General features: G+C 42.1%; 1 protein-coding gene across 1 annotated transcript in view; it reads right to left on the reverse strand.

The window, feature by feature from the left end:
• The window catches only part of LOC139751591 (protein turtle homolog B-like), a 900,734-nt gene that overhangs the window by 728,648 nt on the left and 145,028 nt on the right, over positions 1 to 27,058 (reverse strand). Inside the window, exon 3 of the mRNA XM_071667192.1 lies at positions 26,216 to 26,322. The gene's annotated coding sequence lies outside the window, so the exon portion shown is untranslated. The remainder of the gene's footprint in view (positions 1 to 26,215; positions 26,323 to 27,058) is intronic.

Here is a 27,058-nt window from a genome sequence, read left to right on the forward strand (position 1 = left end):
ATAATAAGAGTGCTAAAGCTTTGATAATAAGAGTGCTAAAGCTTTGATACTAAGAGTGCTAAAGCTTTGATAATAAGAGTGCTAAAGCTTTGATACTAAGAGTGCTAAAGCTTTGATACTAAGAGTGCTAAAGCTTTGATAATCTTGAATACTTAGATCATCTCTTAACCTTACCTTTTTCAAGCTACATAGACTAAAGTCATTTCCTTTACTCTCAGAGGATTTGTTTCTCAGTCCGGCAATCATACTGGTAGCTCGACACTGTCTGTACTCTCTCCATTGTGCCTGTCTAATTCGAGGTAGGGGGACCAAAACATCACAGTACTTAAGATGTGGACGCACCAATGACTAGTAAGATTAAGGATGATTACCCTATCATAAATTCGAAGGCCCTACTTAGGAATCTAAGAATTTCGTCCAATCTTTTCACCGCTTCTGTGCGTTGCTTACTTGGTTTTAGGGTACCAGAGATTGTTACTCCCAAGCCTTTTTCCTCATTTACCTTTCGCAGTTTAACAGAGTTCATACTGTAGCTTACGTTTTCGTGCTTGCCACCGACATGCAAATCTTTGTACTGTCGTTATCAAAATGCATTCGCCACTTATGAGCCCCGTCCATCAATTTGTCTATGTTATTTTGAAGCTTTAAACGTTCAAGTTCATTTTGAGATATATTTCCTTGCTTTGTATTAGCGAATTTCGATATCTTGTGATGCAGCCCATTATCAATATCATTGATATTCATGAGAAAAAGAACAGGTTCCCAAGACTGATCCTTGTGGCACTCCACTTGTTACGTCTGACCATTCTGAGGTTTGACTGTCTAATCACAACTCTTTGTTCACTACCAATTAACCAATTTTCCATCTACCCAAGTACAACCCCATCACTGCCATGTGACTCAATTTCGTCGAAAACCAGTCTGAGAATCATCTTTTATTAGAGATTGTTTGAATGGTTTATAATTCCATCTCGAACGATTGCTTCCAAAAGTTTTCCAACTGCAGACGTAAAGGTAATTGGACGATAATTCCCGGGAGTGACTTATTACCTTTTTGAGAAAATGGTTATTACATTGGCAAACTTCCATTCATCTGGAACTTTTCCATTAGCAAATGACTTACTGAAAAAAGGAGGACAAAGATTTAACTATTGAAAAGGGCAGTCAAGCACTTACATATCTCATTCTTCGCCTCTGTTATTGTCCTCTGATAAAACTCATCAAGGTCTGTCGTTATCTTAACTTTCATTCCGTTTATTGCTGATAGTAGGTCATCAACTTGTACGTCAATGTGTCGGAGAAAATTGTGTCTCCCATCGTAAACACAGATGCAAAAAGTAATTTGATATTTTTGCCATATCTTCGTTGTCTTGAAGCAAGTCACCGTTTCTTGTAATTAATGGACCAGTTGACTGGGTAATGACTCTTGCTTCTAACATATCTATAAAACTCCTTAGGGTTTACCTTACTATTTTCAGTAATATACGCTTCAAATTGCCGTTTACATTTTCATATAACTCTCTTACTTTTTGTAAGCAGATCTACATAACTTGGTTGTGTACGATGCGTAAGACACAAGCCTGCGAGGCCATATCAATTGGTCAAATAGGAATGATGTGTGATCCAGCCGTTCTGGTCACATCAGACCTCACCAACAGGTACTTGCCTTCGTAGTTAATTAACATACTGGTGGTAGATGCCTGTTTCATGTCTTCATCTAAACCTTACCTAACATATCAATACCACCGCCATTTGAGTGACGACGATTTCTTGCAAACTTACTCCGTTCTCTTACAAAGCTGTCCCACAAATACTCTCTGATCTGCCACAGATACCCACTCTTCTACTCGTACATTCAGCTCCTACATCTTACCTTACAAGGAGACCTGTCATCACAACCTACCTGCGACTTTAAGTTGCTTCTGAAGTGTTTTATATTTATCAATTAGCACTTCAGAGCATTCATGAACCACATCATCTATTCCAACCTGTATAATGACTGTTGATTTTCATGTCCTAAACTATGTCCAGACCCTTGCGAGATATCCAGCCTAGCCCAGGTAACACCGACTCTATTTCTATTCCTAGCACAAAACTTCGTATCTATGTAAGTGGCTTACTAAAGAGTCTCCCACAAGGGTGACACTAGGTTCCTTCTCCATTTCATCTAACGCTTTAAACATTTTGTTTGTTGCCATTTTCGTAAGTTAACTTCCTTTCTTTGGCTTCGTCTCGCTTCTAACTACGTGAATATTATCAATCCCATCCAATGTCGTCTCCACCGTAACCATTCTAGCTCTACGTCATTGATTTTCTTTGTTACATCCTCATCTTTCGCTGTCAGGTCTTATGTCAGTGTGCGGTCATTTGTCATCACCCGCTACTCCCGCTGGGAGCAACGGGTGATTTGGGGTCAGTTATGGTGGAGACAAAGCCCCGAGTGGCAGGGCTAAAGACAATTGAAACAGTAACTTACTTTGATTCCTTGTGTGTTATCCTCTGGCGAACGGCAAACGGCATGTTGGGGTCGGGCCGAGTTCTGTTGGTGGCCTCGTAGCGACAGAGACCCAACTTGCCGGATTTAAAGGAGCAAACAAAGGTCTGTATGGGTCGTCCACGACACAGTAGAGACACCTCCTATCTCGAGAGCCACAGGAGGCGAAACACCTAACAAGAGGTCCCCGTAACTAAGGTACATGTGAACCAACAGCACGGGCCACACTCGGACAAGTCCCTTCCTGAGCGCACTCGTGGTCAAGACGTATAAAACCAAGGTGTGTCAGGAAGACCCCCTTCCTTCACCTAGTCTGACCTACCACCCCTCCCTCCCTTCCTCCTTGACCGGCTGTCGCCTCAGTTGCCAACTATCACTATTGGTACAACGTTCATCATTTATAAACAAATGGCCAAATTCATGGGTTTTCATTCACAGTGTAGTAAAATACATTAATATTCACAGAACACAATTAGCACCGACAAACACACTGAATTTGATTTGGCATAATACAGAAAATGTGTTCGTCCACATCATGGAATTTTTAGTCAACAAACTGATCAATGCTTCACGTGCTGAAAACAACACAGGTTTATAAGCAGAATAATCAGATTCAATGATATCATATGCGCTAAGTCGAGAGTATCTTGTGAAGCTTTTTTTCCCTTTGCCCAGAAGTAAACCACAATTACATACGTACCCGATATGATTAGTTTAATTGCCACCTAACCAATCACCAGCCGGTACATCTGGAAACACGAACTCGGTCAAAAGAATTATGTATTCGTTACTATACTTCGCAAAGTCTACAGGGGTTCATAACCGCACACACAGACACGCACCCACACACACGCACCATCGAACTGAGCGGACATGTCCAGCCGTCAGTTGGTGATGACCCTTGAAAAGCGAGAATCAAGGGAGGTGTTTACGTCAATCCACAGACCAGCGAGCTCTCCAGAGACGAGTAGTTCGACCGCCTCTTGTCCGGCTGGTTAGTAAGCAACTTTTTAGGAAATATCAATACTGGCAACTACGAGGAACATGCAGGAGAAAGTATTTTACCAGAAAATGGGCTGCAGTATGTCTCCAACGATACATAATCTCCACTCTCAACTGATTTTTTTTTTTTTTCTTTTCCCTCAGGCTACTGCGACGATGTGAATGATGACCACGGCGAACGTTTCCATCAAGACATCTCGGCGATTGGAGTAATGGTACCAGCGCAGCGATGTTAGCCGAGTGTCGCCGGGTGGTAACAAAAGATGCTCCAAGACTTGTACCTGCGACAGGCGAAGACGCATCAATTTTAATCGGGGTGAACCGATTGCACCCTGGTAGTGAAATTCTTATTAGAAATCACAGCCAAAAGAGAGTTCTCACGATCATTTTCATGTTCAGCAGCCCAATATCCATGAACGGAAGCACATTTCATATCAGAAGCGTAAAATAAGTCAAAAATTTGTTGATTAGTGTAATAACTGTGTGGCCGTTGGCAACTCAAGCGTGAGCTTCCCTGTTATCTGTTTCTTTGCCTGCAGCTCGAAGCTTTGGAAGTCTCTTCCTACTCACGTCTTTCCTAACAAATATGACCTGGCCATTACTAAGAGGCAGGTTTTCCATTTCCTCCGAAAGTCTTAGATTATTTTTCCCATCTTTTCATTTCTCCCCCCTCATTAACCCACTTCACGTTTCAATTAAGGCCCGGCCTCGATGTGGACTTTAATCCGTGACTGGAGCCTTAAACACTACAAAGGGGAAAGAGCAGAGGGGGCAGATGCACGAGATGAAAGTGTCGTTTGCTGAGACAGTCAAGGGAAACGTGAAAACGGAGGTCAAAAGTGGAACGATGAACCAGATCACAAAACGACTGCGAAAACCATCAGGAAAAGTGGTGGACAGGAAGAAGCTAGAGGTTATGTCTGGGCTGAAGGAGTCGAATATCAAAAGCAAGGACGGACGAGAACATGAAGGATGTGAAGGATATTTTGACGAGGATGTCGGGTGAGTTAGTGACAAGGATAATGTTCAGGACTGTTACAGAGTGGGAGAGTACGCGAGGGAAGAGACTAATCCAATTAAAGTGATATCTGATAGTGTTAACCGTACGGAGAATATCTTAAGAAAATGTATATCAAGATAGAGTGAGGTCAAGGATATACATACAATGACATGAACAGAATACAGAAGCTTAGCAAGGTATGAGAGAATGTTAAATTAACAAAGGAAAGGAATTTATAGAGATCTACAGAGGAGAGAGATCACGTCTTTTGGTTTACTGTAAGCGGATGAGGAAAGGTAGTGAAGATATACTTCTGTACCAGATGGATTGACCAACATAGTGATGATGATGATGACCGTCATGGAGGGAGGAGGGAAATGGAACCAGACACAGGTACAAACATTGAAAGACGTTGTAAGAAAGTTTACTAAGTCAACATAATGGCGTGTGTTCCATGGTATCAGACCAGCATGGTGGGGATTTGAAAAAAGTTGATAATGCTGATGTAGTTGCAGTTATTGAAACAAAATCGAAGGGAAGTAGTTACGACAGAGCTGGTGTTCCCTGGAGGATATACGAATGATCAAGAGAAGAAAGACATGGATATATGAGCAAGGAAAATGATGGGAGACCTGATGACCTATAACGAGATTGTCTGCGGTTATAATATAATTCGTAGCAGAAACAGGACAGTAAAACAGAAGGTTCCTCCCCATCTATCAATCCGTCCGGCTAAAAAGCCAGCAAGTGAAAAAAAAAACTGAGAAGGAACAGCTTTTCCTACGGAGAAATCATACTGTCATGGAAAATCTATAGGAAAGCGTGAATGAGAAAAATTCCCTACTCTAATCACAGTGAGTGTCACCTAGGCTGAACTCTGACATTGAAAAAGAAACATTTTTAATGTTTCCATCTTAAAACAGAGCTATTCATGGATGACAGATATCACTGAAGTATCTATCTTGCCTGGACGCTATGGTATTTATAGTCTTTGCATTTCTGACATCTTGTGGTAACATGATCTAATACTGTACAACTCAACATCTGGGAAAAATCTTGCTCACGTCGCTACTGTATTTCCTTCATTTAATTTCACGCCGCTGTTTCTGGCCACTGAATCTATACCTAATATCAAGAAATCTATGTGCGTTGGATTGTCGAAATTATTATCATTTCCAAGACTTGCATGAGATCCCTTCAGAGCCCAATTTTCTTAAAGGGAATAATCTAAAAGTAGGAGAGTCTTTCCTCGTATGGTTTATTTCCGAGGGAAAAAAAATCATTTGATGCACTTCTCTAAATCCATTCTCATTTTTCCATTACTGATAGATAAGATAGACAAGATGACATCTAATAAAAGTCCAGGTCCCGATTGTTTCTATCCACAAATGATTAAAAACGTCAAACACGAAATTGCTACACCGCTGACCTATTTTTTTTTTCAATAAATCGCTCCAGGATAGAATAGTCCCGCAGGGAAGCCGTGAAATGCCTGCCAATTACCGTCCTATTCGGCTCATCACATCAATGTAAGCTTCTGGCGTCGATTACAAGTGATAGAATAGTAGCTTATCTGTGACAACCCAGTCTGATCAATAATACACTGCATGGTTTTGGAAGGTACAGATCATGCCTTACGATCCTACTTAAATCTTATCATAAAGTATTTAATATCCACGACAAGACAAAAGTAATAGATATCATATTCCAAGACTTCCAAACAAACTTTGACAAAGTTTCCCCCCGTTAAATTAATGCATATAGTCCGGGCCTTGGAGATTAACGGTTGCATAGGAAACTAGACAGAATCCTGGTTACATGATCGGAGGTAGAAGGTCGTAATGAATGGTGAATCATCACTGTGGTCACCCGTCACCAGTGGAGTCCCCCGGGGATCCGTCCTTGGGCCTATATTTTTCATCATTCATATCAACGATGTTGACAGATGGCTAAACTACCTAGTGTCCAAATTTGCACGGGCAGTGCCATATTAAATGAAGAATAGAGGCTAAGATTACGAGAGGATCTACTACACGAGATCGCTGAAGGGTCGGAAATCAGCCATGTGCCATTTAACGTTAATAAACGTCAGGTGTTACAAGGGATGGTGGATTCACTATCTCCAACAAATTCAACTTCTCCCAGAACTGTCGTGAGGCTGCCAAGAAAATGACTACAATGTTGGGGGTTTATTACCAGAAGCTTTTCATACAAGAGCAAGAATGTGATATTGCCGCTATACCCAAGTTTAGTTAGACCCCACCACAAATATTGGGTGCAGATCTAATCCCTCAGCTTCAGCGAAAGTATTTGTAAACTGGAAGCAGTGCAGCGAAGAGCAACTGAATCGAGTCCTACCTCGTACAAAATATTTCTTTACCAACGACATTACTGACGCGATGAATAAGTTCCCAGAACATGTTCAGAGCAACACTTGATGTCTTTAAAATAAGGCTTGATTATCACTTGTCATTCTCCGGTATTGAATAATTCATTTAATCAATCAACGTGGTGGTATATTATGCTACACTCTCAACCACTGATCTCTCCCGGGACATGCTGCGGTGACATAACATTGGTTAACCCGTGTCGCCTGCTTTAAGATAAGAACGAACTACTTTATCATTCTTCCACATCAAGAGTTATATAGAAATGGGAAGTCCAGACATTAGCGCTCAAGTTTATCCTTACTATTGCATTCATAAGAAAAAGTGAATGGATATACATAGTTGGTGATGGGATGCATGGCATATTCATTCTACTATATGACTTTCATATATATTTCCATCAGGCATATTACTCCTGCAAAGTATTTTTTTCTACTTGTTGCCGAAAGGAGTGGAAGGTGGGGAGAGAGCCGTTACTCTGCTATTCTTTTCTTTTACTGCTTTTAAGGAGACTGCACTTTTTTTAAAGCCAGATCACCTGGCTTGGACCTTGGGTATGTGTGGTCTATGCATCTACGTAGTTCTGTACATTTCAAATGGTAACCAGAATTGAACAACGCACTCCAGAGTAAATATTGTATCCTTACATTTGCAGTTACATTTCTGTCTGTTACTAAAATCCTGTGGGCATTATTTGCATGGTGCCAGGCTTTTTCTTTTCTTTTTTCAGATTTCAAGTTGTCATGATAGCCACTCGGAGGTCTCTTTCTTCCTTCACTTCTGCCAATGGTTAAATGAGCATTTTACATTCGATATCAATATTTTCAGCTCAAAGTTCACTATTCAGCATTTGTCAACATTGAATTTCATTTCCCATGTCTGTGGCCCCTCCATGATTTTGACTAAATGACTTTAAACCTTCGGTCATTCTTCCATTGACCGGGTTAGATTTCCTAATATTTTGTAACTAATGTGGTGAGTCCTGCTTCCTGATTATTGATAATGATGATGATGATGAGTACGAGTCCTAGGTTTGATCCTTGTAGCACCCCAACTGTCATGTGCAGCCAGCCACATGCTTCCCATTTAATTCCATTCATTGTGTCATGGCTGTGAGCCAATCCACTGTCAGCGTGCATTCCTATCCCATGAGATTTTATATATTTAGCAATCTTTTATGCAACGATTTCTTAAAGCTTTTTGAAAGTCTAAATACATAAAATCTGAGGATATTTTGAGGTCCCACTTATCACATCTGTAACTAAAGAATTTTATCACATTTGTTAAACATGATCTCTATTAATCAGAAACCAAATTGATGATCATTAGTTAGCGGCAGATTAGCGTGTAAAAGACTTAACTTCTCTAATCATTGTTGCTTAACAGTCTCCCTAAGACTGAAGTTCGAGCAGCATTTTCTGTCTCGTTTTAAACTGTTGATCCATTGGCAAAATTCAAGTCTTTCGGCACTTGCTCTTCGCGCAGTGATTTGCTGAATATTCGGGTGATGGAAAATGCCATTTCCTGGTTGACTATATCCAATATTCTGGAAAGGATGTTGTCAGGACCAGCTGACTCATTAGGATTCATTTATTCTTGGAATCTTACTGCTTCACTGTATCAAATCTTTATTCGATCTTTTAATTTTGGTTCCCAGAAATACGCTTTGTGGTTGCAACTTATGTCAGAAATTTACGACGGAAAACACTGAAAAGAAGTTCTTGTTTAGAAAAGAAACCGTTGCTTTATTATTCTAAATAATAAAACTAATATCACTTTTTTTTTTTTTTGCTTTTTATTCATTCAAAAAATCTTAAGGATTATCTTACAGGTTTTGAGAAATATTTTTTTCGCAAAGTCTTAACTGTTTCCGATTTTCTATTTTCCATCTATGTGTAATTTTATAAACATTTTGTGGCCCTGTTGGTCGCCCTTGTGCATTTCCTTGACGCCTGATAATCAAATCAGTCATTTTCTAGTCTTCTAACCTGACCCATCCCCCTCACTACTGAACAGGTCGCCTCTCCTTTGAAAGGGAAGCATTCTATACTTAGAGATACTCCACACCTCGTCAACTGTATCCATGACTAAGAGCCAAGTGTACGCTTAACGTTACAAGCGTTCTGACGCAGACTGTCAAAGTCTGCTCATCTAAGATTAGTCATACTCGCGATGTTATCTATGAAGTCGAAATGGTAGTTTCCAGCGAATCGGATGATACCACGATATCTGTTACTTATCTTTCGCTGATTTCACAGGTGCTAATGAAATCCCCGTTTGTGGACATGTCTGAATTTAGAGTATTGCTGCCTCTCCTTGCGCCTTGGGTCATTTGATTCAAATACCTGTCCTCAGTTAAATCATTCGGTATGTTAGCCTCAATTTCAGCTCTCAAGACCTCCCATTAATGCTGGCATTGTTGAAATGTTAAACTGTTGGCTCTTTGTTATTCATCGCAGATTAAGTTTTCTCATACAAAGCATATATATATATATATATATATATATATATATATATATATATATATATATATATATATATATATATATATTTAGGGGGGGGGTTCTCTTCATTATATATATTTAGATAGCAAATTTGGCGATTATATCTATCAGATCAGTATGCAATAAGTCGTTCAACTGTTCCTGTTCTGAGGCCATTCAGGCAAAGGATCAGGCATATCAGGCTTCGAAAAACTCTCCTTCCTGTGGCTCCCATTCATCTTTATTCACTGTCCGTAATCACTGCAAGCACGTTATCCGTGAGGCGAAGCGTTCTTTTATTCAAAGGAAGTGCGATAACCTCTCCTCGTCATCCACTGATAGGTCTTTCTGGTCTTTAGCTCAGGGAATCTCTAACAGCTTGTCGCTCTACCTTTCCTTCACTTTTCCGTTCTGACGGTACTATAGATGTCTCTCCCGTAGACAGGGCAACTATATTTGGTTTCCGCTTTTCCTCTATCTCTGGTTCCCATTTCTCCTATCTCCTCCTCGAATGACTAACACTCCTTTACCCCCTGATGTTCCTCTTACTAATCCTATGCCCCATCCCGTAATCTCTTTCCGGGCTGTCCGAAAAGCGCTTTTCTCACTGGACACAAGCAAGGATTATGGTCCTTATGGCATCCGTCCCATTGTACTAAAGGACTGTGCCTCTGAACTTGCACTTGCTCGTTATGTTTTTGTTTAAAAACAATACTTTTTACTCTCCCCGACCGCGTGCATTGATACATCTCATCCATAAGAAAGGTGACCGTTCTGACCTCTCTAACTATCGTCCTATTGCTTTGACATCTACCATTTCCAGAGTCTGTGAATCTCTCCTCAACTCCCACACCCTTCGACAACTCGAAACTCAAGTCTTCTCTCTGATCACCAGTATAGCTTCCGTCAGGAGAGATCCACTGGTGATATTCTTTCCTATCATCCCTGAAAGATTTTAGCGAGTCATGAGTAGCTGCTCTTGATACATCCAAAGCTTTTGACAGTGTGGCGTCGGAGTTTAATCTTTAAGCGCCAATCCTTTTGGTTTCTCTTTCTCACTTTGCTCCTTCATATCTAGCTTCCTCTCCGGCCGATCTATCAATGTGGATGTCGATGGATCAGGCCAACTTCCCAGGCTAACTTCCAAATTTGACCCCTTTTGCCTTACGCCGCAATGTTGATTCACTTTCCCTTTTCTTTAGGTATTACTTTGATTTTTGCACCCAAGAGCTGGTTGCTTGTGTGCCGCCTCCACCACCAGCTGGAGCACGCAATACTCGGCAAGCTGCTGCGTCACATTTATTACTGTGTGGCCGTTGGCAACTCGAGGGTGGGTCCTTTTAACAACTGTTTCTTTCCCTACACCTCGAAGCTTTGGAAATCTACCTTTTATGTCTTTCCCAATAACCACGACCTGGCACATTTTAAGACGTATTTTTCACTTCCTCCAAAATTGGTATACTCTTTCATAATTCTCTATATTTCCATCAAGGCCCTGCCTAAATGTCGACTTTTGTCCCTGACTGGAGCCTTGAACATAAAAAAAAAAAAGAAAACATACACCATCTCATTTCAACTCTTCACAAAGATCATGAAAACATTACTGAAAACATTGCTGGAAAGTCATTATCTGTAGCATTGACGCAGGTCTGTCTTAATGCTATGCATCAGATTTTCCTGAGAAAGCAGATGATGTTAGTCCATACTGCTGACGCTCGTGCAAGAAAATGTAAATATTTTCCTCAGAAGGCAAGGTGGATACCTCGCAAGTCCTCGAGGTCAAACCTCGGTACTCAGGTCCATTATTCTCAGGTTCTACGTGACTGTAACTATCCCATTAGATGAGGTTTCACATGACTTGTGTGGCAGCTGATATCCCGGATTAATGTAACATGTTCTTAACTTCCTCCTGAAGTTCCGTGGTGCAACGGTTAGCGTTCCTGACCGTGAGGCATTCATAGGCCGCTCAGGATCGGGCGCATAAGTTCGAATCCTGGTCGCGGCAGTCGGCCCACAGTCAACCCAGCTGTTCATCCACCCCTAAGGGCAAGTCGATACAACAAGTTCGTAGCTCGGGCTAGGGTGTATATAGAAATAATGTAAAAAAAAAAAAATTAACTTTCGCTGCAGAAGTTGCAACATTATTGTACACTTTGTATGAAGGAAATTTACAAATATGCCAGAAATATATATCTCCATTATGTTCGCATGAGAAAGAACTGAAATTCAATATCCTGATAAAATAATGTACAACACAAGCTGGTGAAATATCACTAACATGTGCTATGTGCCCTTGAATTACACTGCTCCGCTGGCAGGTGTATGAAATACACCAAACGTCCCGTCAAGGGCGAGATGTGTGGTATGTTTTAAAGTGTTTTTTTTTTTTTTACGAATATCAACACAAAGGATTCTGACCGCACGCATCCATCATTTTGTAAGGGTTTTACAGCTTTCACCTTTTTCCATTCTTTATCCAAATCTTCTTAGTGTCTTACTCACACAAGCCTCTTTCCAAGCTCACTCACTCCCACCACCCTATACCCAACAATAGGATTTCCTCTTTTCCTAATATCTCAACAAACTTCCTACCCTCACCTCCACCAGGAAGTGATCAGATATCCCACCAGCCGCCCCTCCCATCACATTTACATCCAAGAGTCTCTCTTTACCACGCCATTAACCTCCTTTATCAACCTCCAAATCCACGACCTAATATATCATTTGCGCCTCCATAGCTACATGAAAAGTTTATAATGTTCTGTTTTTAATATGTACATAATTCCAGTCTTGCGACACTGATCACTGATACTAATGTCTCTTCCACCACAACAAATAGCCAGGAAAGGACCAAGTAGTCTGCTGCTGTCTGAATTCCTTTGAATTCCTCTGTATCCTCCCGGCGGGGTTGGTCGGTAAATGGGTACCTGACGTCGAATGGAGTGTGTGTGCGTGTATACATGCACACAATGAGAGGTACAAACATTGAGCAGATAAACAAGGTTAAGAGACGGGGCAACAAGAGTGTAACACTCTCTCTCCCGGTGATACACAGATAGTAATCACACACACACACACACACACACACACACACACACACACAGGCTCCCGGTGACAACAGAAGGTCGTGCCAACGACACTGAGCCATTGTGCAGTAATTCTGGGTATGTTTCGCTCGACGTGTACCAATGTATAGGCACAATTAGGAGAGTCATCGGGGAATCAGAAAAAACCCGAGTGTGAGATGTGGAAGGAGCTTGGAATCGAGTTAGGTACGAGACCCTCCAAATCAGCTTCTATTCATGGTTGCTTCCATATCATGAACTGCCTCCAGAAACATTTCAGTAAGGTTGAAGAACGGGACATATCATTCAAGCCTCACATTTCTCACAATGATGAATTAGAGTTTGATCTCTCATATGACGAAGACGAATGAAAACGTTGCGGGTGGCCACCTTACGTAGAGCAGAGAAGTGAGTACAGTAATGCTGGCCTTTAAGGATTTGAACTGGTTTGATGACGTCAAAAGTGATTAATCTCCGATAGATGCAAGGATAGATAAACTAGAGGACGTAACATGAAATTAAGCAAGAACTTGTCAGAAAATATGTAAAGAAGTCCTTTTATAAGACTAGGGAATGGAATAAAGTGTGCTATAGGTTGAGAATGTAGTTAGCATACAGAAGTGTAAATCATTATATAATGCTGGAGACGGTTGAATTGAAGGGGTCCCACTCTCCATACAGTATGAATAGGTGAATAGAAATAGGAAATCACACACACACACACACACACACACACACACACACACACACACACACACACACACACCACATGCAAATGCTATTCCTAAGAAGATCTTTTATATGAATATATAATCTCACTCTAGTAGTCGAGTAGTAAAACAGCAGTGATGGTGTTAGGACCAAAGAATTCAATTCGTGGTAAAGAGTTCTGTCCAAGTTTAGTAAACTTATGATTAAAAAGAGATTTTTTTAGGAGGGAGCCTCAAATTATTCTCAGAAGACTTGGGGAACAACACAAGGCCCTTGGCACTGTATGAACGAGCCAAATAGGGAACCATAGATAAGGCAAATGTCGACCAGAAAATCAAGTCAAAACCTGAACCAGTCATGAAACACTCACAAGCAAGCGAGGCAAATATTTTGTCGTTTCTTTTTCTTCAGTTAGGTTACTAAACCAGAAGTGGATTCAGAGAGAGAGAGAGAGAGGGGAGGGGAGGTGAGATACACTGAGAAATCAATATCAACCAGATCCAGATAAAGGAGGATTGAGGAAGATATAAGATATGAATCAACAAAGACCATAAGACTAGAGAAATTGATGGAAATTATTGAAGGGCAGGATCAGAGGATAACAAGTTCGATGATAGTGTACACAGATAGGGATATGGGCTTCGGTGACCATGAACCAGAGCATTGCGGTGAAAGGTCCTGTGAAATTTACAGTGAACACGAGTATATCAAACCTCAAAAGCAAAGGGGAGGTTAAGAATGAGAGGAAAATGGTTCTGTGAGAGTTGACGAGAAGAAAGATAGAACTCCAACCAACAAGCATTTCTAAGGAAAGCAAGGCAAGCTTTTAGTAGGATAAGAAAGAAAGGACAAAGAAACTCTGATATGAATATTGGGAACAAGTCAGAATAAATTACAAAACATTTTTATACATTCATCGGTAGTAAAATGTTTGTTGAAGAGCACTTAATCAGGATGAGAGATTCAGAAGGAAGAGTCGACGGGATGACTTACGAGTAACTTGAATAATTTACTCAAAAGTGATTTCACAGTTGAAGACACAATAGCACCAGGAAAAGTAACCAGTTTCCGCTGATGGTTGTGACCTGCAACATACTGGAAAAGTTAATAAGATGGCAAGTAGGTAACTCTCTATGAAGAAATTACCTGAGAAACAACACGGTTTTAAGAAGAGGAGGACGAGAGTTACGAACTTCTCAGATTTGTACGAGAGAATAAAGCTAAGTGGACTGTCTGTGTCTGGACTACCAGAGAGCACTTGACACAGTTTCACATGGAAGGGAAGTGAAAAGCGAGGAGGGCTGCATCATCTTACATGATGACAAACCCCAAAAATTGATCTGATAAATGGTTGATATGTCGCTAGAGCCCCACCTTAGGAGAGTAGTTAGGGAGATCAACGTTTTTGCTGTCAAATGTTATAATTACAGTCAAATTCATGAATATGTAAATATTCAGCAAGCTGATCAGATCCTAGCAGAATAAACTTCAAGTCTACAGAAGTACAAAGAGCTGATAGGAAAGGTCCATAGGAGGTCAACGTAGCTCCAGACCCCAGGAAGACGGCATGTTACAGGGAAAGGCTATAAGCTTTACATATGTCCACCACAGTAAAAGAGTAATGGGTGACCTGATCACATACTTTAAGAATTCAAACCAGACTGATGATGTAGAGAGTGAACAGCTCTTCGAGTAACGTAGACACGGAACAACCAGAGGACATAACGTGAACTTAAGCACGAAACTTCTTGAAAAAGAGTTGAAGAAGCACTATGATAATGGTGAGTGAGTGGAGCAAACAGTATGAAGCTAGAGTAAATGAGGACATCATACAAGAAATTTAAAAAGTATGACGGTAGAGACCGTTCAAGACACGGGGACCCACCAGTGTAAACTTCCTCCATGTATAATAAAAATAGACGGTTACAGCTGAGGTAATTACATACACGCACTCGCCCGCGCACGCGCGCGCAGGCGTGTGTGTGTGTGTGTGTGTGTGTGTGTGTGTGTGTGTGTAATCTTGCTGTGAGCGCTCTTTACGAAATGCCTTTTCGGGGAACATCATAATATACACTTCATTATTGTCAAAGAAAGCCCCATCTGAACTACACACACAAGTTAATGAAACAATGTAGAATTCTATGAGAGAGAGAGAGAGAGAGAGAGAGAGAGAGAGAGAGAGAGAGAGAGAGAGAGAGAGAGAGAGAGAGAGAGAGAGAGAATCACCTGGCATATCATAGTGAAATAATGGAGTTGAAATTAGACTTCCAGGTGACGCTGGTTAGGCGCGGTCAGGATCGGGCTGCCAAGAGACCAGGGAAACTGACAACCTTAAGACGAAATTGCAAGACTACTACGGCCCGAGACATGGTCACTTCTCCAGTTCGTCCCACACCCCTGGCAAACGCGTCCATTGTCACACTGTTGGCTCTTGGACGAGGTGAGAAAGTGGGCGAGGCGAGTCGTGTCAAGACTGAGGGCTGGTGGCCGCGGTGGGAGGAGGAGAGTAAGGTGGCAGGAGACTCTCTCCCTGGTAGGTTGCTCGAGGTGGGGAGAGTGAGCCAGGTTAGTCATGCAAGGACACGGGGCTGACGCACGTTGCAGTACATGCGCCACGTCCAAGATATTACTGTGCTGTACAAGACTAAGGTGAGGAAGGGAGGGGAGGACTGCCACGCCTGTCATCCCTCACATGATTGCCGAGTCTGAGAGTCGGTCACACAAGGATCCAGGGATCCTACTACTAGGCTCGGATCACTTCGTCCCCCAGAATATTCTTCCTCCAGCGTGGTTCCAGACCTCCGCTCCACTGATGACCAGCAGGTGGAGGAAAACCTCCGAGGGACGCGATATAAAACATAAAACCGATAACATTAAAGAAAAATGGGGAATGTGGCCCAACTGCTTCTGGCTTAAGGTGAACCGTAATTAACTCGTAAATGACTAAACCACGTCAACTTCTCCCTCTCTCAGAGTAATTAGTTGTACGGTGGTCGAGGTATGGATAGTGGGGCAGGTCTCACCCTTAACTCATAATAGTGGATATTGAAGAGCTTACCGTGAAAGCTAATTAGCCTTCCAGAAGAAAAAGAAAAAAAAAAGGATGGGAAATGAATTATTTTACAATTGGTGAGAGAGAGAGAGAGAGAGAGAGAGAGAGAGAGAGAGAGAGAGAGAGAGAGAGAGAGAGAGAGAGAGGAGTAGATAGAAAAATACCTGTTCACATCGGGGGACCACAGAGGTCACGACAGTTGTTCCCGTGGTACTGCCAATCAGGAGCAGCGACCTCCCCTGGCTCACCCTTGTGCCTGACTCACGTTAATCAGCGAGACGAATTATACCGTCATAGGAGAAAAATATATTTATAATCATTCTGGAAAAAAAAAGAAATTTCCTCCCATCATTTACGTCATGTGTAACGTCACTGCCGGCTACTTGTTTGGAATATGTTAATGTAGATGTTGCCAGAGCTCAGGGAAATCATTAACGCAATCGCCCACCTGGTTCCTTGCGTTGATATAACCCTGGTGAGCACACAGGCTTCAGCTTCACACACAAATAGAGAGATCGGAAGGCCCCGAAAGCCATGTTGGTCAGGTGTTTATGAAACTTTGCCAGACACTAAAGACAGTATTTGATCCTGTTCACTGTCTAGCATGGATGACAACTGCCATGTCTCATACTTACAATCAAATGGAACCATCACTCGAATTATAAAGGTTATCAAGTTAATGGATCAGTGAATAAACTTTAACCAAATGAATCATAATGATTTAGTTTGTCAGATTGAAAAATGAAGGATATGAGCGAAGATACTTTCCATAAATCAGTTATTCCATGAAGATTAAAATTATATGTAAAGTGATGCAGTAATAGTGTCACCTCATAATACTGGTGCCACACTATGGCGCGTCGTGCCATGAGGGCCACACAATGGATGGTGCCTTCAAGAAGGGAGTTCCATGGTGTCATCATGAAGGTCACACCATGGTGTCATCATGAGGGTCACATCATGATGCCCTCATGAAGGCCACGCCATAGAAGGATAATGAGGACAAAGCCATGATGGTACAGTACCTTGATGTGGGCCACACCATGATGCTGTGATGAATGGCAAATGACGGTACCTCTACGTGGAACAGACTATACATGGCTTGATGAGGTACACACTACGGTGCCATTGTGAGGGGCTACACCATAATGCTGTCATATACATGATTTTCGAATTCATCCAGCTGTAAGTGTGAGACATGATCAATACGTCCAGCTGTAAGTGTGAGACATGATCAATACGTCCAGCTGTAAGTGTGAGACATGATCAATACGTCCAGCAGCAAGTGTGAGACAATGATCAATACGTCCAGCAGCAAGTGTGAGACAATGATCAATACGTCCAGCAGCAAGTGAGACATGATCAATACGTCCAGCAGCAAGTGTGAGACAATGATCAATACGTCCAGCAGCAAGTGTGAGACAATGATCAATACGTCCAGCAGCAAGTGTGAGACAATGATCAATACGTCCAGCAGCAAGTAACGAGACAATTCTTGGATGACAGCTACTGTCTCCTCTGCTACTAAGTGGTCATATGAAGTTCTTTTTTATTTCCGCTTCTTAACAGGTGTGAGTATGTATAATCAGGCAGCGGAGGAGCAAAACAAAAGCGAGGAGGTCATTATATGGTTGAGAGGAGTGTTATATAGCCGAGTGTTATATAGCCGACCGTTTTCATTAGAGGCAGAGTGTACCATATGGTGGAGCCTGGATAATGTGAAGTGGTTAACAGCATATTATATATCATCTGAGTGATAAGAGTTTATTAAATGCCTTTGAGCCATAGTATACATCTAAGAGCAAGATATACACTGTGGACGGGAGCACGGTATTTCTGTAGGTAAAAAAGAAAGTATATCATGTGATTAAGAGCAGAATGTGTCATACTTATGCACAGAGTATAACAATGTGGCTAAGAGTCGAGTTTAGAGCAAAGCACAGACCTCCGTGATGCTGTGGTATGCGCTCCTCAACGTGACGCATTTACGCGCCGCCCAGCCATAGGTCCCTGATGTGACTAAGTCCACAGTCAACCCTGCTGTTCTTCCAACCCTAGGAGTTGGTCGACACACTGGCTCAGGATAGGATATATATATATATATATATATATATATATATATATATATATATATATATATATATCGTTAATGATATAGTCTTGATTAGGGCCGCCTAAGATGCATGTGCCGTCACAGTTAACATGAAAAAACGAGTAATATGTAGCTTTGAATTCAGACTATATCGGACGATTTGGCATTCCCTGCGAAGTACGTTATGCTGAGTCATTAAAATTATTATTACTGGGTAAATGCATGTATAGATTTGCGTTCCTGCCGACCACGCGCGACCCACAGCCTTCTGTCTGAATATCATATGTTCGCATGAATAAACATTACTCTTATCACCCACAAAAGCATTCCGACACCAAACAAAAATTCCGTGCAAGGTTTGTATAACATTATTCATGAGTGTTCGCGAAAAATAAAATCCGTTTGAATTCGATATATAATTTCTAAACTGGAGAGATACATGACACTGGAAATATTCCAGGTTCTGTGGCGAACTCGGCGACACACAGGTAAGGTTACTACTTCCAGAGACTGATGTTCTCTGAGACCGTCTGTCACCAGAAGCCAAAAGCTGCGAGATAACAGAAGCTGAACGTCCAAAGGTTGCTGGTTGCAGATACTACTAGTCGATGAGGCAGCTGATTCTAGTGACTGATGACCCAGGTGACTGGTGGTTCCAGGGATACAAGTTCCAAAGGCTGTCACTCTCAGAGGTGGGTGGTTTCGGAGGACGCTGGCCTCTGAAGCCGTTGTTCTCATTGGCAGCTTGACCCAGAGGCTGATAGGAACCGAGGTTTCTAGCTCCAGGGGGTTACTGGTTTCAAATGTTGTTGATTCCAGAGTCTGTCGGTCGCAAACTCTTTTGTTCTCAGTGACTGTTGGGTTCCGAGGTTGATGGTTCCAGAGGCTTGACATATCCAAGGACTGATATCCTAAAGGCTCTGATTTGTCCCAGAGCTGCTGTTCTAACTAACTAAGAGTCCCAAAGGCTACTGCATCATGGGTTTGCCCGTCCTAGTGACTACTAGGTCTGAATGTTGATGGCTCCAAAGGCAGATGGACTCATAGGCCTTTGATCTCGGAGGCTACTAGTTCCAGAGACTGATGAATCCAGAGAAAAGAGGCGAGCCGGGGGCTTCCCAGGGCTGCAACATGTGCTGTGACGGTTGTGGCAGTCGAATTAAAGGGTGGGGGGAGGAAAACAGGAGGGGGGAGAGAGAGAGAGAGAGAGAGAGAGAGAGAGGTACAGATGATACTCGTAACATTTTTGTAAACTGGACACTTACAAAACCGAAACACACAAGAGAAATCCAGGTACAATAAACTTGCAGGCACCAGGTGGTCACCTGCCCCACCCGACATTCTTGAACATGTACAGGGACGTCTGGTGGGGCGGCAGGTCAATCCGGCAACTCTACTTTCAGTCGTGAAGGCTGACTGACTCAAAAGAACCGCACATGAACATGGTTCCTGTGTCTGGTAGGTTCCTCATGCTACCGGTTCCAGAGACTTTTGGTTCCAGAGATCGCCGGTCGTCGAGGCTGCTGGTTCCCGGGGTTATTCATACCATAGCAATTTAGTACCAAATATTGTTGGTCGTAGAGGCCATTTGTCCCAAAAGCCGCTCGTACAGAGGCTGCTGGGTCCTGGGGTTGCCAATTCCAGTCACTACTAATCCCAGGTAGTTGATGTTCCTTGTGGATTATTTCTTTCAAGAAACTGCTGGCCCAAGGTGATGCTTATCCTAGATGTGACTGGACCCAGAGGATGCTGGTCCCTGACGAGAGGACACACAAGCCTATGCGTTTCTCTGGCAGCACTTGCTGCACTGCTGGGCACTGACAACAGCAGGATAATGGCGACCTGACGCTCGGCCACACACCTCCTGGCACTCTGCTCTTACACTTCTTGCTGCACTGCTGGGGAAGAACCTAGGCAATCAGGTTTTCCGGCTTTTGATCATTTTCTTTAACAAAAATGTAAACATTTCCTACAAAAAACTTTTTGTAAAAGATAGTTGATAAACAATGCAGAGGGTAAACAAGATACAAGTAAACAAAGTAACTCCAAAGATGTAACGTTTTACAGAATATCAATAAGGGCCAACCAAGTCTCACAAAAAGAAAATGCTGCCAGATATATTTTCATCATGTGCGTACAGTTCAGTTGGGGTGAATTAATCCCAGAATACGGCAATGGCACCAAGTGAGTGGATATTCCCATGAGAGGATGGCCTCTAACGATGGCACTCCAATAATGCAAACAATCACCTGGTTTACATTTTATGGCTAGTGGTATTGGCGGCAACTGGGGAAGAGGCAGGCCAAGCTGGCTGTGTAATCTCGTATTCAAGGATTCTGATGAATTCACGTCTGGATGACACTTATGAACAGTACGTTGAACACACCAGAGTGATGAACACTGGTGATTGTGTGAACATTATGACGAGATCATCAGCTCTGCGTTCATCAGGAATAACATAATTGTATAAAGATACTAAACGTTCTTTCTGCTGCAATTAGCAGTGACAATGACACTTGATCTAGGGACAATGTTGACCCTGAAAACTGGTGCGTTATCTTTAACCTACTGACTGAAATACGAGTCGTCCGGAGAGATGTGTCATGTATTCCAACTTACAGATTTTATATAAACTTTCTTTTGCCGAGGAAAGTCAAGACACAGTAAGAAAGTTACCCCTTCGCCGACCCTCCTAACTTTTTATCTTCTACACTTAAACTGGAGTTTGTTTCTCGGCTGGGAATTCCCTCAGTGGCCCACATGGCGCTTAACTTTACTCCTCATATATGAAGAGGTCATACCTAAGTGATTGAAATGACTGACCACTTCTTATACGTCTTCTATACACAAGTCAACTGAGGATTAATCATTCTCCTTGCCTTAAGACAAGGAGTTTGGCCCTATTACAAATATCTAAATTCAACCCCTCGACTTTACGGTGAAGTTAGGAAGCTGGAGCTCACAACCTGTTCCTCTGTGATGTACAGCACAAGCTCTCCATAAACTGTATCAAAGTTATAATTAGCTTCTGGTTAATGGGATTTAACCTGAGGAAATTGTGGTTCTGACCTCCGTCAGGAGTGGTGTACGTAACAGATGTAAAGGTTAGAGTATTGGTCTAGCCTCTGGTTAATAATGAACACACACACACACACCAGGGGAAAAGCATGGACTCTCCACATAAGAAATTTACGTACTCGTTGAACTGCTGTTCCAGGGACATACTAGCAATATATTCTGGTTATTCACACTGAACACCAGAGTTAAGACAATTACACAGCCACCACACAGTCCAATCAGGAAGATAATACCCTCACACTCAAGACTGACACAGGATGCATAATATCCTTGACAAAAATACTGCCACATTCAGTCCAGGCGTGGACGATAATCCCCGGATAAAGAATTGTCTCAACCCACGGTAATAAGGGTAAACAAAGCCATTAATAAAGACGAGAACACTTAGGTCTCTCGAGACCTCCCCCCCCCTTACCGGTCTCTTTACAGCTTCACCAAACACCGTGCTCACAAGCCTCCAACGTCACCATAAATAAGATATGTGACCATTATCTTCCATATTTACACTCCTGGCGGAGGGTGTAAGCACCTCCTCTGGCCAAGTTTCTGCCCACGGGAGGCCTCACTGTCAAGACAACAGAAAAAAAAAGGAAAAAAAAAAAAAACGCGTCCTTCTCTCTTTTGAAACATTTTGTCTCACGTCCTGGAACAGACGAGCGGCCGCCAGCCACAGGTCTGAGGGAGGGTAAGAGAGAGAGTGAGTGAGTGTGTGGTGTGAGGAGAGCCACCAGGTCGGGGATGACCTGGTGAGGGAGAGAGCTTGGTGTGAGGAGAACCACCAGGCCTTCGCACTTCTGAAGAACCTCTTAACTTTTAACTCATCATCGTTTAACCTTTAAGCCAGCTTTAAAAAACGAAGGGGAATAACATAAAACACACACACACACACACACACACACACACATGGACACACAAACACACACACATGCACACACACACATGCACACACACACACACACACATGCACACACAAATACACAAACACACACATGCACACACAAACACACACATGCACACACACACAAACAAACACACACACATGCACACAAAAACACACATGCACACACAAACACACACATGCACATACAAACAAACGCTGGCCATTGGTCACCATGGGCCCAACCGGGGGTTGGGCCCGCATGGGTTCGAATCCCTGGCATGCAAGTCAGCTTACACCCAAGCCTGGTATACTCCCCACAGGGCTGGTCGATAAATGGGTACCTGGTTTAGGCTGGTGTGTGTGTGTGTGTGTGTGTGTGTGTGTGTGTGTGTGTGTGTGTGTGTGTGTGTGTGTACGTTCATACATAGGAGTAAAGACAATGCAGATATACACACAAGATTAAGAGACGGGGCAACACAAGTGTAAAACACTCGTCCCGTGACACACGAACAGTAATCACACACACACAGTGGTTAATAGTTTAGAAAGGTTGTTTAAATCAATTACGAAACAAGACTAAGTATCAACACTTAATCATTAAAGGTGGAATAATAGATGCAGAAAGATCATATCAAAGATCATGAAGATGTCATGAGAAGAGAGAGGAACTCGAGAGATTTCAGAAACATAATCTTTAGATATAAATGAGATTCAGTTTAATGGACGGGACTTAAGATATACGTAAGAGAGAAAAAAAATGAATTCATTAAAAAGCAAATTAAGTCTGATGGATCTTTCCAACATGTCCTACAAGTTGATCAGCGGGAGGAAAGGAATGAAACACATGCAACAGTCGACTGGCAATAGCGGGGAGGGAGGTATGATTTCGAGAGCTGATCAACAAAGCATGAAGAATGATGGAGTGGAACATAAACCCAGGGCCATACTGACAGATGCAGACTGGGAATCGAATGAAGTTGTACAGAGACTATACACCGTTAGAGATGCAGTAATCAAAGACGTTTATGGTTTGGTTTATGAACAATTTAGAGAAGTGAGGAAGATTTGATAAAAAGTTAGAGACAGAGGTTGGTAATGCAACACTGATGGATCCTTCTACAAAGTATGTGGCACCAAAATTATAATGATTAGCTAAACTTGAGGATAAACGCTTATCACTATGTTTGGTTTGGAAGATCAAACTTCAGATAGGGTAGAAAGAGGAAAGAAAGAAGAAATGCTTTTTGAAAGGCAACAGAAAGCTATATTAGTGTCACACGAAATTCCGGTGGTAAAAGAAAGGAGAAGAATTGTTGCTTATAATCAAGCCGTAAAGGGATGACCAGTTATGGCTACGTTTAACTTGGAGTCAACTGGACAGGTGGTACGTAAACAGGAAAAAAAAAATGAAAATAGGGTGGAATAAAGTGGTGTATTCGTCAAATGTGATGGATCAAGGGAAAAGAGGGAGAAAAGCAAAGAATACAATCAAGAGGCAAAAAGTGGACATGCCAAGTGAGGCAAGAGGACGGAACAGCCCTGAAAGCTCAGCAGAGAGAGTAGGAGGAGGCCAAGGACATGGGAAGGATCAACCGAAACTAATGTATACAGTTGTTCATGGATTAGCAGATGATGGGGAAGAAACCGAGATTCAAGGACCGCATAAGAGAAGATACACTTAATGTTGTTGGAACTGTGTAAACAAATACTATCAAGATGATATCTCGCCCGTTCTGCCCGGAGGAGAACATGATAGTGAGGAGGGAAAGAGAAACCGAAGAGTAGTGAGGATTGGCCCTCTTGATAGACCTCAGCCAAAAGCTTCAAGGACTAGTGGAAGATGACTCATTCAGACAATACGTGATGGGAAGATTAACTCTTGGGAAGAAGTGCACAGTGGTTTGTGATCATACAATCCTCTAAATTATCTTTATGACGAAGGAGAAACCTACAATGATAACAGTGAAAGAACAATCATGATGGTATATGAATCAGTATGACAATCACTTTCTACAGATGGTAAAGCACTGATAATGGACGATTTCACTTATAAATAGAATGTGGGAATCTAGATTTTCATGGTAATAGGGAGTCATGGAGACACACAAGTTTTTAAAGTAAATATAGGAAAATTTCCTATGGCAAGATGCCAGGGAGCACAATTGGAGGAGAGGGATTGAAACACTATCACTACTAGGTCTTATCTTCACCCACGTGAATGCTGAGAATGCTATGCATGATACACCAGTTGGCAAAAGTGATCATGTAATGCTCAAGTTCTACTGTTTGGTAAAGGAGGAAGGTAAGGAGCGGAGATGAGACAAGGCGTTAAGATGAAACAATGCAAACCTGAACAATTTCTATAACATAAAATAGGAAATGGAATTTAGTAGGGAAGATCCAGGGCACTGCGGAGAGAGCTTCGGTGAAATCTACAGCCTGAAATACAGAGGGGTGGTAAAAAAAGAGGAAGAGAATGGTTGAATACAGAGTGATGGTAAAAAAGAGGAAAAGAATGGTTGAATAAGAGAAGTCAAAAAGGAAAGGAGCTTCGAGATGTGCAGCGAAGATATAAATGGCACACCAGCTAGCAAACACTTGCAAAGTATACAAGGGCAAGAAATGATTACACCAGGATAAAGAAGAAGAATCAAGGAATCTTTGAAAAGAATTTATTGACAAGGTAAGAGAAAATCAAACTTTTCCAGAAAATCATCAATGATGACAGTTAAATAGCACCTAATCAAGCTTTGCGACTGAAAGTCTAGAACTGTCGAGTATGACGTAATGCTATGCGAGAAACTCAATAACAAGTTCAAAAGTGTTTTCTTAGTGAAGGTGCCGTAGCCCTAACTCCAGTGGAATGGAATGGGCAGAATGTTCTAGAAAACTTTTGAGACATCTATACAACATGAATAGAATACTTACATGTCTTGATCCATACAAGACTCATGGTCCTGATGAAATCTCACCATAGGTGCTAAAGATGTAGGCAAATACGCTGCATAGAAATTCTTGAAATACTTTGCAAGATGTCACCGGAGGAAGGCAGAATGCCAGGGTGACAGAAAAGGGCGGACCTCATACTTATATGTGAGAAAAGAAAAAGGGAAGAGGCTTTAACTACAGACCAATCCCTCTGACGAGTGTGATCTGCAAGCTTCTGTGAAAGATGATTAGGAAGCACATAAATGACTTTCTACAGAGGAGAAATTACCCAAGTGAGAAACAGCATGGTTTTAGGGAAAGGAGGTTATGTGTCACAAACCTCTTAGATTTCTCCACGAGTGAGAGCTCTATTTTAGAAAATGGGAAAAATACATTGATTGGTTGCATCTGAACTGCCAGAGAGCATTTCACACTGTACCGCATGGGAGACTGATTAAAACGCTTGATCACCAAGGAGGAAGAAACGAAAACTCCTCCAATGGACAGATTATCTCGGTTGAAGGGAACAGATGACGCATGTCAAAAGAGTCTACTTCTAACAGGTCGAGGTGACGAACGGAGTGCCACAGGGTTCTGTTCTGGGACCATCATCTTCCAGGTCTATATAAATCATTGCCTGAAGGTATGGACTCCTACCTGAATATGTTTGCAAGGAAGTGAAAAACGAGGAGAGTTGCATCATTTCACAATGGGTTTGGTATATAGTTGATGAAATTCAACCGGAGCAAACGTAAAGTAACGAAGATGGGTCAAAGTGAAAAATAGCCTGAACATAATCCTTATCCAGCAGAAAATATACTTCAGGATTCTTTGTGTTTGAAAGACTTAGGAGTCGACAGCGTCATTAACCGGATGCCCTAGTCCCATTAGGAGAACAGTCAGGAGACAAACTGTCTGCTGATCAATATAAGATTAGCTTTCCTGTATACACGAGGCCAGTCATCCTGCAGATGAGGCATTGCCCCCATAAATCGCCGATGCTAAACAGCTGATGTTGAACCAAAAAGAACAACCTGACTTACCAGATCCATCTCCTGAGACGGTAGAAATGACGTCCGACACCAGCTTGAACGGCTCGAAAAATGATGCTCTCAATCATCCTCACACTTCTCAACTTGGGTCACCGCACCTGAAGAAGCACACAGGTTTAATAGTGAAGTTACCAAGGAGGGTAACACTGCTGGTACCAGCATTAATAAGAGAGCTAAGCTATAAGGGAAAGGCTAAAGGCTTTAAATTCTTAGAATCCCATTCCCTTCTTTAAGATCATCAGCGTTGATTTCGCAGTGCTGAGTAGGTCTACTGGTGATCTATGTAACTCATCTCTGGTCCTCGTCTCTCAGGGATTGAGAGTGAAACTTGTGTCGTAGTTTACGATATCTCTAAAGTACCTGACAGGGTGTGGCTTAAGTCTTTACTTTCTAATCTCCCTTCCTTTGGTTTCACTACTTCTCTCTCTCTTCTCTAACGCAGAGTTTCCTCTCATGACGTTCCATGACAATAGTCTTCGATGGAGTGACGTCCCCCTCCTATCCTATCAACAGTGACGTACCTCTCTATGTATCTCAGGTCAATGATCTCATGTTTACTTCTAACCGTATTCACTCCTCTGCTGATGATTCCGACTCACACATTTCATCTCACTTTTCCTGTAATCCTCTCATTAATACCCCACCCTCTCTCTCTCTCTCTCTCTCTCTCTCTCTCTCTCTCCTACTGATCATATTTTCTATCTTATTTCTGACCTGTGCGGCATTAGGGAAGTAGCAACTTTGTAAAATTTAATGGTGTTAAAACGCCATTTTTCCCTATCTCCCTTTCCAAGATTCATTTGTCTCCCTCTGTTCAATTTCAAAACACCACAC

This window comes from Panulirus ornatus, chromosome 11, assembly GCF_036320965.1.
Source record: "Panulirus ornatus isolate Po-2019 chromosome 11, ASM3632096v1, whole genome shotgun sequence".
Taxonomy (NCBI): Eukaryota; Metazoa; Arthropoda; class Malacostraca; order Decapoda; family Palinuridae; genus Panulirus; species Panulirus ornatus.